The 13,379-nt window shown below is 37.7% G+C and overlaps 1 pseudogene; it reads left to right on the forward strand.

Moving 5' to 3' along the window:
- The first annotated feature begins 8,914 nt into the window (after positions 1–8,914).
- On the forward strand, positions 8,915–9,323 carry LOC102837362 (annotated as a pseudogene).
- The last annotated feature ends 4,056 nt before the right edge of the window (positions 9,324–13,379 follow it).

The following is a 13,379-nucleotide window of genomic DNA, read 5'->3' on the forward strand; positions in this document are numbered from 1 at the left end:
TCCTCTCTCTCTCTCCATATATATATTATTCTATAGTCTTACAATTGCAGTCCCAGGTTCCCAGTGGAAGAGAGAGTCCCTTTTGTGTGTCCATTATATTGGGACCAGGCCAAGTAGCATCCCTTCAACAGATTGGTTGCTCATAGTTGCTCATTATAGTGCATGGGAATAAGTATATCTCAACTTAAATTTCTGGAAATCCTGGTCTAGTTGAATTGACACGGAACCCTAGCCATTACACTTAGTTGTGTTTTTACTATTTAAACCATATAAATTAATCACAATTTTTTTTCTACCATCTAAAAAGCTCTCCAAGGAGCTCTGGTAGCGTAGTGGTTACGAATTGGGCTGCTAACCTCAAGGTCAGCAGTTCTAAACCACCAGCTGTTCCGTGGGAGAAAGAAGAGGCTTTCTGTTCCTGTAAAGATTTAATAGCCTCGGAAAACCCTATGCAGGGTCACTATGAGTCAGCATTGACTCCACGGTACTTAACAACAATAACAACATAAAGCTCTCCTGATTTCAGACATATGCTTTCCTAGCAGACTCCTCAGGATTTAGTCTTATTTTACCATGAATAGTATGCCCATCCTGTAAGAAGCATGAACTAAAAAGAAAAAAACTGCAACTTTGCCAAACCACCAATTTTCCAAATAAATATATATTCCCTACTCCACATCTCTACACTGAATAATCTAACTCAGGAAGCATTCTCTTATCCAATGACCAATTATCTAATTCCTGAACTTTAATATAAGGTAGATAGTAAATCATAGTGCTCAAGAACACTGATTCTTGCCATTCTTACTTCTAATGATCACTTTGACTATTTATTCCAACACAATTTTGTTCATTTTCTGGCAGTCTATGGTATATTCAGTATTCTTTGCCAACATCATAATTGAAATACATCAATTCTTCAATTTTATGTATTCATTGTCCACCATTCCATTCATATGAAAATATCATGGCTTGGGTCAGGTATATCTTAGTGAGTATCTTTGATTTTTAAAGTGTTTATTTTATTCTTTAGTTTCTTGGTTGCAGCTTCCATGGACATTGAATATGAATCCAAGTAAAATAAAATCCTTTACAACTTTAATATTTTCTCTGTTTATTGTGATATTGCTTATTGTTCCAGTTATGTGGATCTTTGTTTTCTTTATGTTGAGGTGCAATTCGTACTGAAGGCTGAGATATTTGGTCTTCATCAGTAAGTGGATTCAAGTCTCCTTCGCTTTCAGCAAGTAAGGTTATGTTATCTGCATAGGGCAGGCTGTTAAAGAGACTTCCTACAATCCTGATTCCCCATTCTTCTTTCTGTAGTCCAGTATCTCGGATCATTTAGTCAGCATAGAGACTGAATAAATTATAGTGAAAGAATACAACCCTGATGCACAGCTTTCCTAATTTTCAATCAGGCAGAATCCCTTTGTTTTGTTTGAATAGCTGCCTCTTGGTCTATGTACAGGTTACACATGAGCACAATGAAATGTTCTGAAATTCTCATTCTTCTCACTGTTATCTATAATTTGTTATGGACCACACAGTCAAATGTCTTTGCATAGTGAATAAAACACAGATAAACACCTTTCTGGCATTCTCTGCTTCCAGTCAAGATTCTTCCAGCATGAGTAATGACATCCCTTATACAACATTCTCTTCTGAAATTGACTTGGATTTCCAGTAGTTTCTCATGGATGTAAAGGCACGGCAACTATTTTAAAATTATCTTTAGCAAAATTTTACTTGCATGTAATATTAATGATATTGTTTTATAATTTCTGCATTCGGTTCGATTGCCTTTCTTTGGAATGGACAAAAATATGGATCTCTTCCCACTCATTGGCCAGGCAGCTGTCTACCAAATTTCTTGGCATAGATGAGTCAGTACTTCCATTGTTGCATCCATCTGTTGAGACATCACAATTGGCAGTTTGTCACTTCCTGGAGCCTTGCTTGGGGGCAGCTCAGGGCATCTTTGGGGGCAGTTCAGGACTCCTTCCTTTAATCCATCACTTCTTGATCAAATGCTATCTCCTGAAATCATTGAGCATTGACCAATTCTTTTTGGTACAGTGACTTTGTATAGTCCTTCTGTCTTCTTTTGACGCTCCCTGAGTCATTCAATATAAAGGAGCTCTGGTAGTGCAGTGGCTACTAGTCGGGCTGCTAACCTCAAGGTCAGCAGTTCGAAACTACCAGTCGTTCTGAGGGAGACATATGATGATTTTTGTTCCTGTAAATACTTACAGTCTTGGAAACCCTGTGCAGGGTTCCTATGTATTGGAACTGACTCCTCAGCATATACCAATACCAATCTTTTGACTGCAACTCAAGGCTCACATATTTTCTTTAGTTCTTGCAGCTTGAGAAATGCCAAATGAGCTATTTCCTTTGTGTGTTTTTTAACTCCAGGTCTTTGTACATTTCATTATAATTCTTCTGTAGCGTCATTGGAAATTTTCTGTTCAGCTCTTTAATTTCTTCATTTCTTCCTTTCGTTTTATCTACTCTACCATTAAAATCCTGGTATTGTGCTGCAGGATAATGTACTGGGCTGCAAGGTCAGTTTGAACTGCAAGGTTGGTGGTTCAAACCCACCAGCTGCTTCTTGGCAACCCTATAGAGGGTCACTATGGGTTAGAACTAACTTGACGGCACTTAACAATAACCATTAAAATCAAGTTTTAGTGTCTTCAGACATCAAATTTTTTTTTTTAATTTGGTATCCATTTTGATGTTCTCTTTCTCTCCTGTCTTTAAATGACCTTCTTTCTTCATGTATGATGTCCTTGATGTCATCCTACAACTCACTAGTCTTTAGTTTTCACCGCATCAGATTTATTTTTCAGATTGTTTCTAAATTCAGGTGAAATATACTCAGCATTGTACTTTGGATCTTTATCAATCTTTGTGTATTCCATTTTATTTTTGATGGCTTCCAATTTTCAGAGATTCATATGTTGTATATTCCACATCCTGATTATTACTGGAGATTTGCAGCTGTTTCTTCTCATTTTGAATGATGCCACATAAGGAAATGAAGGTCCCAATGGTTTTATTTCATCCATATTATTAAGGCTGACTCTTTTATGGAGTTATCTTGATATTCTTCAGCTTCAATTTGAACTTGCATTGTACAATTAATGCTCTGTTGTACAGTTCATCCCCTGACTGATGATATTGAGCTTTTTCATCATCTTTTTCCACAGAAAAAGTGCATTCCATCTGGTCATGTCCATATGTATTATTACTGTTTCTGTTACTGAATAAAAAGTATTTACAATGAGTATGTCATTGGTCTTGCAAAATTGTATCATGTGATCTCTGACATTGTTGCTATCACAAGGTCATATTTTTAAATTGCTAAACTTTCTTTGTATCCAGCTTTTACATTCCAATCACCCATAATTATCAATATATCTTGATTGCATGTTGGATCAATTTCAGACTGAAGAATTCTTCAGTTTCTTCATCATTGACTTTGCTGGTTGGTGCATAAATTTAATTAATAGTTGTATCAACTGGTATTTCTTATAGGCATATATATAGTATACTATCACAGACAGCATTGTACTTCAAGAAATATCTTGAAATATATCTTTTGAAGATGAATACAAAACCATTCCTCTTCAATTTGCCATTCCCAGCATAGTAAATTATATGTCTTGTTTCAAAATGGCCAATACCTTGTTCATTTCAGCTCCTTAATGCTTTATCAATCTTTGTGTATTCCATTTTATTTTTGATGGCTTCCAATTTTCAGAGATCCATACGTTGTATATTCCACATCCTGATTATTACTGAAGATTTGCAGCTGTTTCTTCTCATTTTTAATGATGCCACATAAGGAAATGAAGGTCTCAATGGTTTTATTTCATCCATATTATTAAGGCTGACTCTTGTTTTGTTTTTTAAAACTTTTATTATGAATTGAGAGTGATAGTTTACAGAGAAGATCATAAGTTTTACACTCAACAAATCATATTTTGTTTCAGTGCAATGATTGCAATCCCCACCATTGGTTAACAGTATTTTACCTCTGTTTCATTTTTTTTTACATGTGCACAAATTATATATTTGTTTAAATGCCCAAAGGGCACATTTTGCAAACAAACCTTCTGTCAGCAGACATACCGCCTTTCTCATTTCATGGGTGTAGAGACCTCAGCTGCTCTATCTCTCTATGCCATAGTCTCTGCTTCCATCTTTGCTGTCATTGCTTTCTGGTTAGGATCCCACACTCCACTAATTCACTTTCCTCTTGATGGTGCTAGAGCCCTCTGTCCCTGCTTCCTTTTGGTTTTATATCTTCTACCTTTACAGTTGTGACAATCACAGTTAGTTATGGTAACAATTAGTCACTATTGAATCAAAAGAATCCTATCCCCATCCCCTTTCACCAGACCCTCCTAGACAAGAGGAAAACTATTCAGTGGTGATTCTACTTTAACCTCCTCATTCTGAATCTAAGCACACATTGAAAGCTTGTAAGCCAGACAATTTGTACCTTTTTAGCCCCCCATTTTTGATAGCCAATGTCTAAGTTTCCCATCCCTATCCCCTATGTACTGAGGGGTCAGGCTTGAGCCTTGATATGAAGAAACCTTCCCTTTTGGTTGGAATTTTGGGCAACCATATCCTTGAGCAAAGGTCCAGTTCATCATATTGTAGTAATTTATACTTGTTCCCTGTATCCAGTTTCTTTATCTTCCTCTGGTTAAGTTCTGATCAACAAGTCATCCAAGCTAGGTCAAATGGATATCATCTGCAAGTGTGGGTGCTCTCACACACTTCCTCCCACTTCAGACCAGCTGGCCCCTTCACTCTCAATTCTAGCTCACAGCAGTTAGGTCAGTGTCCATGGGCTCAGGAGTTCACAAGTCTCCATAAACTTCAGACCAGCCAGCCCTTCCTCTCTCTCTTATCTCAGGGTCAATGGATGTCTATGGAACATGGTGGAAATCAGCTCATGTCTTCATTGTTACATTTTCACACTTCCACTCACAAGTAGACCAGGGCAGTCACCAGTGAGCTTACAAGCCTGATGAGCTAACTTTTCTTGCCTTGATGCCTCCAAGGCAAACAGCTTGTTTGGTCTTGTAACAGTCAAACAGTTTTGTTCCTTTTTTTTTTTCCTGCTGGTCTTTCTTTCACGAAATATATTCTGTTCTTTCAGCTGCTCCGGGTTGGTCTGCATGTCCTTTCAAATGGCAATGTCTCACTGCAGAAGATTCTACCTAAGGATCCATATTTTACAAAGGGTTAACAAGAAGCTTATTTTTCTGGGCAAATTCTAGTTCCCATTTTAGCTAATCCAACCAGTTATAGGCTGAAAACAGCTTTACAAGGTTTCTTTCTGCAATCATATTTCCCAATATTCCTTTCTATCCCTCTTAAATGTCAATTTTACAATAATAGGCAGGGAAAATCAATGTCCACAATATACTCAAGCACCTTAACCTTATTTTCCCTCTTTTATCCATTCAGACTATGTCTCGATCTCTGTATCACAAAGTTCTGTTGTTCCAAGGTTGAGTATACATCACTATTTAGCTCTGTCCCATTTAGCCCATGAATACTTCTCTAAGTCTTCTTATATCTTCCTGTTTCATTCTACCTCCTCTGCTTCTTGTATATTGCCCTCCTCATCTCTGTATATGGCCTTCTCCATCACCCAAGCTATCATGTATCTCTCCCCTAATCTGTGCATGCCTGTCTCCTCCCTCCCTCCCTGGTAACCATCAAATAATATTCCTTTTAATATGGAAACCTTTTCTTAAGCTTTTACAATAATGGTGTTATGCAGTATTTATCCTTTTGTGATTGACTAATTTCATTCAGCATAATATCCTCAAGGTTCATCCATGTTATGAGGTGTTTTGCAGTTTCATTGTTATTCTTCAAGGTAGCATAGTATTCCATTGCGTGTACATACCAAAGTTTGTTCATCCATTCTGCCATTGATGGGCACTTAGGTTGTGTCCATCTTTTTGCTATTGTGAATAGTGCTGCAACGAATATTGGTGTGTATATATCTATTAGTGTTCTGGCTCATATTTCTTGTGGATATATATGCCAAGTAGAGGAATTGCTGGATTATAAGGTATTTCTATTTTCAACTTTCTGAGGAAACGCCATACTATTTTCCAGACTAGTTGAACCATTTTACAGTCCCACCAGTAATATAGGAGTGTCCCTGTCTCTCCATACCCTCACCATGAGCATTTTGTTGTCCTTTGCTTTTATGAACTTTGCTGTTATTGCTGGTGTGAGATGATATCTCATTTTTGTTTTGATTTGCATCTTCCTTGAGTCCTGGTGTGGTGCTGAGGGTTAATGCGCTGGAATGCAAAGTAGGTTTGAACCACAAGGTAAGTGGTTCAAGCTCACCAGTTGCTCCTTGGAAACCCTATATAGGATCACTATGGGTCAGAACTGAATTGATTGCACTTAACAACAACAATGGGTAATGACTGTGAACATTTCTTCATGTTTGTTGGCTGCCTGAATGTCTTCTTTCATGAAGTATCTGTTCACATCCTGTGCGCAGTCTTTAATTGAGTTGTCTTTTTCTTGTAGTTTATTATAGATTTTAGAGATTGGTCCATGGTCTGATATGTCATTGTCAAAAAAATGTTTCCCAGTCTGTGGGCTCCCTTTTTATTCTTTTGGTGAAATTTATTAATGCACAGAAGTATGTAATTTTTAGTATGTCCCAGTCATCTATTTTGTTTTCTATTGTTTGTGCATTTTTTGCAATGTTTGCTAGTCTATGTATGCCTTGTATTAGAGCCCTTACATTTTTCCCTATTTTTTCATTGATGATCTTTATAGTTCTAGGATTTACATTTAGGTCTTTAGTGCATATTAAGTTAGTTTTTGCAGATAATGTGAGGTATAGGTCTTGTTTCATTCTTTTGCACATTGATTTCCAGTTTAGTTAGCCCCATTTGCTGAAGAGATGATCCCTTTTAATATATTTTGGCACTTTGTCAAAGATCAATTGACTATATGTGGATGGATTAACTTGTGGATTCTCAATTCTGTTCCATTAATCTATGCATCTGCTCTTTTGGTCACTGTGGCTGTGTAGCAAAATTTGAAATTAGGAAGTGAATGGCCTCCAACTTTATTCTTCTTATTAAGCAGTGCTTTGCATATCCTAGCACTCTTTCCCTTCTGTATAAACTTCATGATTGATTTTTCCCATGTCTTCAAAGAATGTTGTTGGAATCTGGATTGGGATTGCATCACAGTGCTGAGTCATCCTATCCATGAATATGGTATCTTCTTCCATTTTTGTAAAATTTGTAGTTTTCTTTGTATAGGTCTTTTGTTCCTCTGGTTAGATTTATTCTTAAATATTTTATCCATTGGATGGCTGTTGTAAATGGTGGTTTTTTTTCCAATTTCCTTTTAGGTGCTGTCTTTATTAGTATAGAGGAATCCTACTGATTTTTGTATGTTGATCTTGTACCCTGTCACTTTGCTGAATCTGCCAATGAGTTCCAGTACTTTTTTTTTTTTTTTTAACTGAGTCTTTGGGATTTTCTATGTACAGGATCATGTCATTTGCAAATAGATAGCTTTACTTCTTCTTTACCAATTTGGATACCTTTAATTTCCCTTTTTTGTCTTATAGCTCTGGCTATAAAACTTCCAGTACAATATTTGGAATGGTGACAAAGGGCATTCTTGTCTGGTTCCTGTTCGCAAAGGGAATACTTTCAGTTTCTCTCCCTTGAGAGTGATGTCAGCTGTTGGTTTTGTATATATGCTCTTAATTATGTTGAGGAATTTTCCCTTCAATTCCTTCTTTGTTAAATGTTTTAATCAGGAATGAATGTTGGATTTTATCAATTGCTATGATCATGTGGTTCTTTTCCTTTTTTTTAAAATTTATATGGTGGGTTACATTGATGGTTTTTCTTGACTCTATTTTGAAAAGGTAGTTCTTCCCCATGTGTATTTTGAGTGCCTTCCAACCTGAGGGGCTCATGAAGCAGCACTATATTAGACATTTTTCTGATTTTTCTGCTGTGATTCATAAGGTTTCCAGTGGCCAGTATTCTCAGAAGTAGAACACCAGGTTCTCCTTCCTAGTCTTTCCTGTCTGGAATCTCTACTAAAATCTCTTCACCCTGGGTGACCCTGGTGAAATATGAAATGCCAGTGTCATAGCTTCTAGCATTCAAGCCACCACAGTAGGACAAATTGAAAGAAGAAGAATGAGTGGTGTGGGGTGGTTGTTGTTGTTGCTGCTGTTAAGTGTCATCAATTCTGTTTTGACTCACAGTGACCTTGTATAGGTTTTGTTGTTGTTGTTGTTAAGTGCCATCGAGTCGGGTCCGAACCATAGCGACTCTGTACAGGGTTTCCGAGGGTGTAAATCTTTACGGGAGTAGAAAGCCTCATCTTTCTCCGCGGAGCGACTGGTAGTTTCGAACCGCTGACCTTAAGGTTCACAGCCCGACTCGTAACCACTACGCTACCAGAGAGCCTGTAAAATCTTTGTAGGAGCCGAAAGTCTCTTCTTTCTCCTATGAGTGTGAGATTATAGCAAATACAAAATGAACTCACATACAAAATTTTGAAATAAGTACATGATACAAATAATTGTTGCATTTGGTAGTATGCATTATCATTCCTGTGCCTTTTCTTATCCATAAATTCCTCTGGCATTTTACCTCAGAGAGAAAAGGATGCCACCTATGAACCCTGTGGCACCTTCAAAAATAACTACAAATGCCTTAAACATTGCACTGTAGTCCCTGAATGTGATAAAACCTCTAGTTAAGAGTTGTCTCAAACCTTCAGGAAACGTTTCTTTTTGCAGGTGTGAGAGTATATGTTTAGAGTCAATCATGAGTGAGTCAGCAGGAGGTTGTTCGGGTGCAGGAGCTCAGCAATGCCTAAATCAAAGGAACTTGTTTCTTCAAGCTCATCTGGCAGTGATTCCGATAGTGAAGTAGACAAAAAGTTAAAGAGGAAACAGCAAGTTGCTCCAGAAAAACGTGTGAAGAATCAAAAAATGGGTAAAACTTCAAGAGCCTTATTGTCCTCTAAGCAGAGCAACAGCACCAGAGATGATAATATATTTTAGATAGGAAAAATGAGGTTTTCAGGACTTTAAAGGGAAAGTCCTAATTGATATTACAGAATATTGGATGAATCAGGAAAGTAAAATGAAATCAGGAAGAAAAGGTATTTCTTTAAGTCCAAAGCAGTGGAGTCAGCTGAAGGAACAGATTTCGGACATTGATGATGCAGTAAAGAAACTGAAACATCAGAGCAGTATCCAACCCACACAGCTCTAGTTGTTTTAATCTGTCTGTTTACATTGACTTTTGTTTTCTAACTGTTCTTTTCCAAGATATTATATATTTGGATTGCAGAACAATTTGTAAGAGGATTACTTTTTTTAAAATGTGCATTATTAAAAATGTTCAAGTGAAGCTGATTTGTCAACTTTATTAAGGAGGATTGCTTGTACCCACCAAACTAGTGTAAAATAAAGTTAAGGAATACAATCTTAATTGTTGTGGCATTTTTTCACCAGAAAAGTTGGTACTGTTTAAGGCCTAAAGTCACAGTTTGTAGATCTCTGAGTTTAAACTTCTATGTGAAGAAGGATTTGTGTTGTGTTTAACTTACAAAGTCTTGATTTGGGAAATCCTTAGTTCATCTGTTCTCTTCCAACCAAATTCCTAGACTTATTTGACTTTCCTATCCCAATGATATCCCCTCCCGTCTTTTTTTAAATTTTTTAAAATATTTTATTGTGAATTATGTGATAGTTTACATGGGAGAACATTTGTTTTACCTTCAGTCTATTGTATATCGTTTCATTGCCATGGTTACAATCCCCTACATGCATCATCAACCAACCAAAGGGTATACACTACAAGCCTGCCTCCCAGTCATCAGCACACCACACAGCCCCTCTCACACTCTGTGTCTACAGTCCCCAGCTACTCCATCTCTCCACGTTATCGTCTCTGCCTCCATCTTAGGTATCACTGCTTCTTTGGGTAGGGTCACGTTCTCTGCTCTTCTCTCTTCTTAGTCCCAGGGAACTCCGATCCTAGGCTGCGAAGTTAATCACTCCCTTCCTTGCTACAAAACGTCTACCTTTACATTTACAACCCTCACAATCAGTCCTGATAACAATTATTCATTATTGTATCACAAGAGACCTATCTGCATTTCCTTTCATCAGCCCCTCCTTGATAGATTGGATACTACTCAGTGGAGATTCTACCTTCATCTACGCCCTCTGGATCTAGGCTCCCTCTTGAAAGCGTGTAAGCCAACGTCCAAGTTGCCCATCCCTGTCTACTCTGTACATGGAGGGGGTGGGAGTGATCCTTGCAGTAAAGATTTGTTCCCTCTTTAGAGCTACTACATCCATAGGTGTAGGTCAAGTTCATCAAATTGTATCAGATTACTCTTTTTTTCCTCTTCTTTATTCTTCTAGTTGAGCTCTGATCATCCAGTCATTGAAGCCAGGTCAAGTGGGGTATTATCTGCAAGTGTGGGTGTTCTTATACATATGCCCTCTCTTCTTATCAGCTGGACGCTTCACTCTCCACTCTAGTCCTCTGTGGCTATGTCACTGATTCTGGGCCCAAGAGTCCCCAGGTCTTGCCACACTGCTGGCCAACCAGGTCTCTACCTGGGTTCACAGGAGTCTATTGAACGTTGTAGGGCTTCGCTCATAGCTTCATTGCTGTTTTTCACTCACTTCCCCTTATCAGTGACGAACGTGGTCACCAATCAGAGTGTATATTCCCACTGAGTCTTAGTCTTGGAAGGGGGTTTACTCTGAGGGGACCCAACCACTTGCCTTGATGTCTCCTGGGTAAGCAACTTGCTTGTTCTTATAGTAATCAGTCTGTCTGCCTATATTGTTTTGTATTTTTCCTGTCAGTCTTTCTTTCAAGAAGTATCTTTTATTCTTCTAGTCACTCCGGGCTGGTCTGCCTGTCCTTTCAAGTGGAAATTTCCCACTTCTGAAGATTCTGGATGCTGTTCAGGATTCCACTTATAGTCTTATGTAATGTAGACGCTCCACAGGAAGCCTCTTTCACTGGGCATGTGGTAGCCCATTTTAGGTATTCCAATCAGTTATAGGCAGAAGATGGACTTAGAAGCTTTCTATGGTGATATTTCTGGCTATTCCTTTCTCTGCCCTTCCAGTGTCTATTTTATAATGTAATACAAGGAAAAGTAAGATTCAAAAGACAGCTAAGCATCTTAACATTATTTCCCCCTTTTCCCCATTCCAATCATGTCTCAATCCCTGTATCCTAGTCCCCTCTTTTTTTTTGTAACTTAATTGTCATTTATTAATTTATCTTTTCATATTCATCTTTTACTCTTGACTACATTAATGGTAGTTTGCAAAAGTCAATGAAACTGTCAAAATGTTAGCTATCACAGTAAGGCACTTACAATTAAAATAGTATATGGGAACAACAATCACTAATTCTATCGTATTAACTATTAGGAGATATGTAGTTTGATAACCAACATGGCTTGGATGAAAACTCTGAGCAAGTGTATGTCATTATAAGAGTTCTGTGTAGGTGTTACCTTAATGTTCAGTCTACAGAAAATCAGGATGTAGCTATCTGATTTACTTTCCGTTATAAACATGTTCACCATGGGATGATGTCTATAAACTGAGATATTGTTTAAATAGTTAAGCATTTAATAAAAATTGTGAAAGCTTAAAAAATAAGAAAAAAACAAGTATATGTTCACCTGTTTGTTTGTTTTTTAACCCAGTTTCCTTCAGGAAGAATCTTTCCACGAGCTTCAGAGATTTGCCTCTCTTCCTCTGGTAACTTTCTTTGAACTTAATCACCATTTCTGGTGAAGGAACAACTAAAATACTCTTCTCAGATCTTATCTTTAAGAGCAGTTAAACCTGGGTACATCACCTTTCCCCTTTTCTTATTTGTGCAGTCTGGCTTGGAATATAATTTTTTCCCTGTCTCTGAGGCCCTAGCCACTTCTTGAAGAGCTTAACGTTGCTGCTGAGGAAAGCTCTCTCTTTCCTCATTTAATCAAATCTCTTTTACTTTTTTTATTTTCATTTTCCCAGTGATCATGTTATGATAACTTTTAACACCAATCCAGTTTCTCCGTGCTATCTGAACACATTTGGTTTCTGAGAACAGAGTATTCTTGGCACAGACTGTTTTCTTTGCCTTCTTAGCTTTCGGGCTTCAATAAATTTCACTGAGGTGTTTCTCAACCTCAACCATGGATAGTCTATTCCTTATTTAATAAGGATACTTCTACTGGGAGTTGTTCACTAATGAAATCACAACTCCTATAAGTCTGAATCCAGATCTATCTTAAGATGGTATGTTGGGACAGGCAACTCTTGAGTCAAACCACATGAATACAGAAAGCAAGCTATTCACAGCTCACTCCCTTGGCACTAAATGCTGTTCAGAAAAAAAAGATTATCTGGATCCTTACCTATGCCTGTCATGCAACTCTGTTGCTCAAACAAAATTTAACTGAGTTTGAAACTGAAAATCCTAGCTCCAGGGCCTTGTTGAGGGAAAACAAAACAAAAAATGCATACAAAGGGAGTTGAAATCATTCCATATATCCTGTGCCAAAAGAACCTGCTTAGTGATAGCTGAAGAAAGAAGCCTCTTTTTCCATCATCTTCTAATCCCTGTCTGTGCCTCACCAACCTGCCCTGTGCAATTTGTGGGTAGTGACAATGACCTGCACGTGAAAGTCTTGGAAGCCAGCTAATTGAAATCTGTTAGCAGAGCTGAAGCCAGTGGGAAAATAACCACAAAATCCCAGCACAAAACCTCAGGAGGCCTGGATCTATGAAGAACCAACCACTTAAGTCTCATGTTTTGTATATACCTTGAAAATCAAAGTTCTGCTCCTAAATGCCAGTCTTTGTATCAGACCATCATGGTTAATAGACTGTGTGTCACATTTTTCTTGAAATATACATAAATAACATTTTATAGTTATAGGAAACTGATGAAGATTAAAATATTCATTTTATTACTGATAGAAGTTGAGTTGGAGGATAAGGTCTTGCTCTGCATTTTCCTAAATCTTCAACTCAGATACATACTAAGCTGTGGACTCATAGTCAGCTAGGCCACCACAGGACACCCCTGTAGAATCCTCTTGACGCAACAAGTTTAACACACAGAGAGAACAGACTCGAATGTAGTGCTTCCATGGCCAAACAATTTCATAAACAGAACCTGAGAATACTTTGTGTTCTTCTCACTAGTTTCTCAGTTAGCTAATCACACAAGAAAGAATAAATCAGTGAGGAAGCAGGGAGAGGGTACAAGCATCAATCTATTAGAACTTCTCTC

The sequence above is a fragment of the Chrysochloris asiatica genome, unplaced genomic scaffold (genome assembly GCF_000296735.1).
Source record: "Chrysochloris asiatica unplaced genomic scaffold, ChrAsi1.0 scaffold00001, whole genome shotgun sequence".
Classification (NCBI taxonomy): Eukaryota; Metazoa; Chordata; class Mammalia; order Afrosoricida; family Chrysochloridae; genus Chrysochloris; species Chrysochloris asiatica.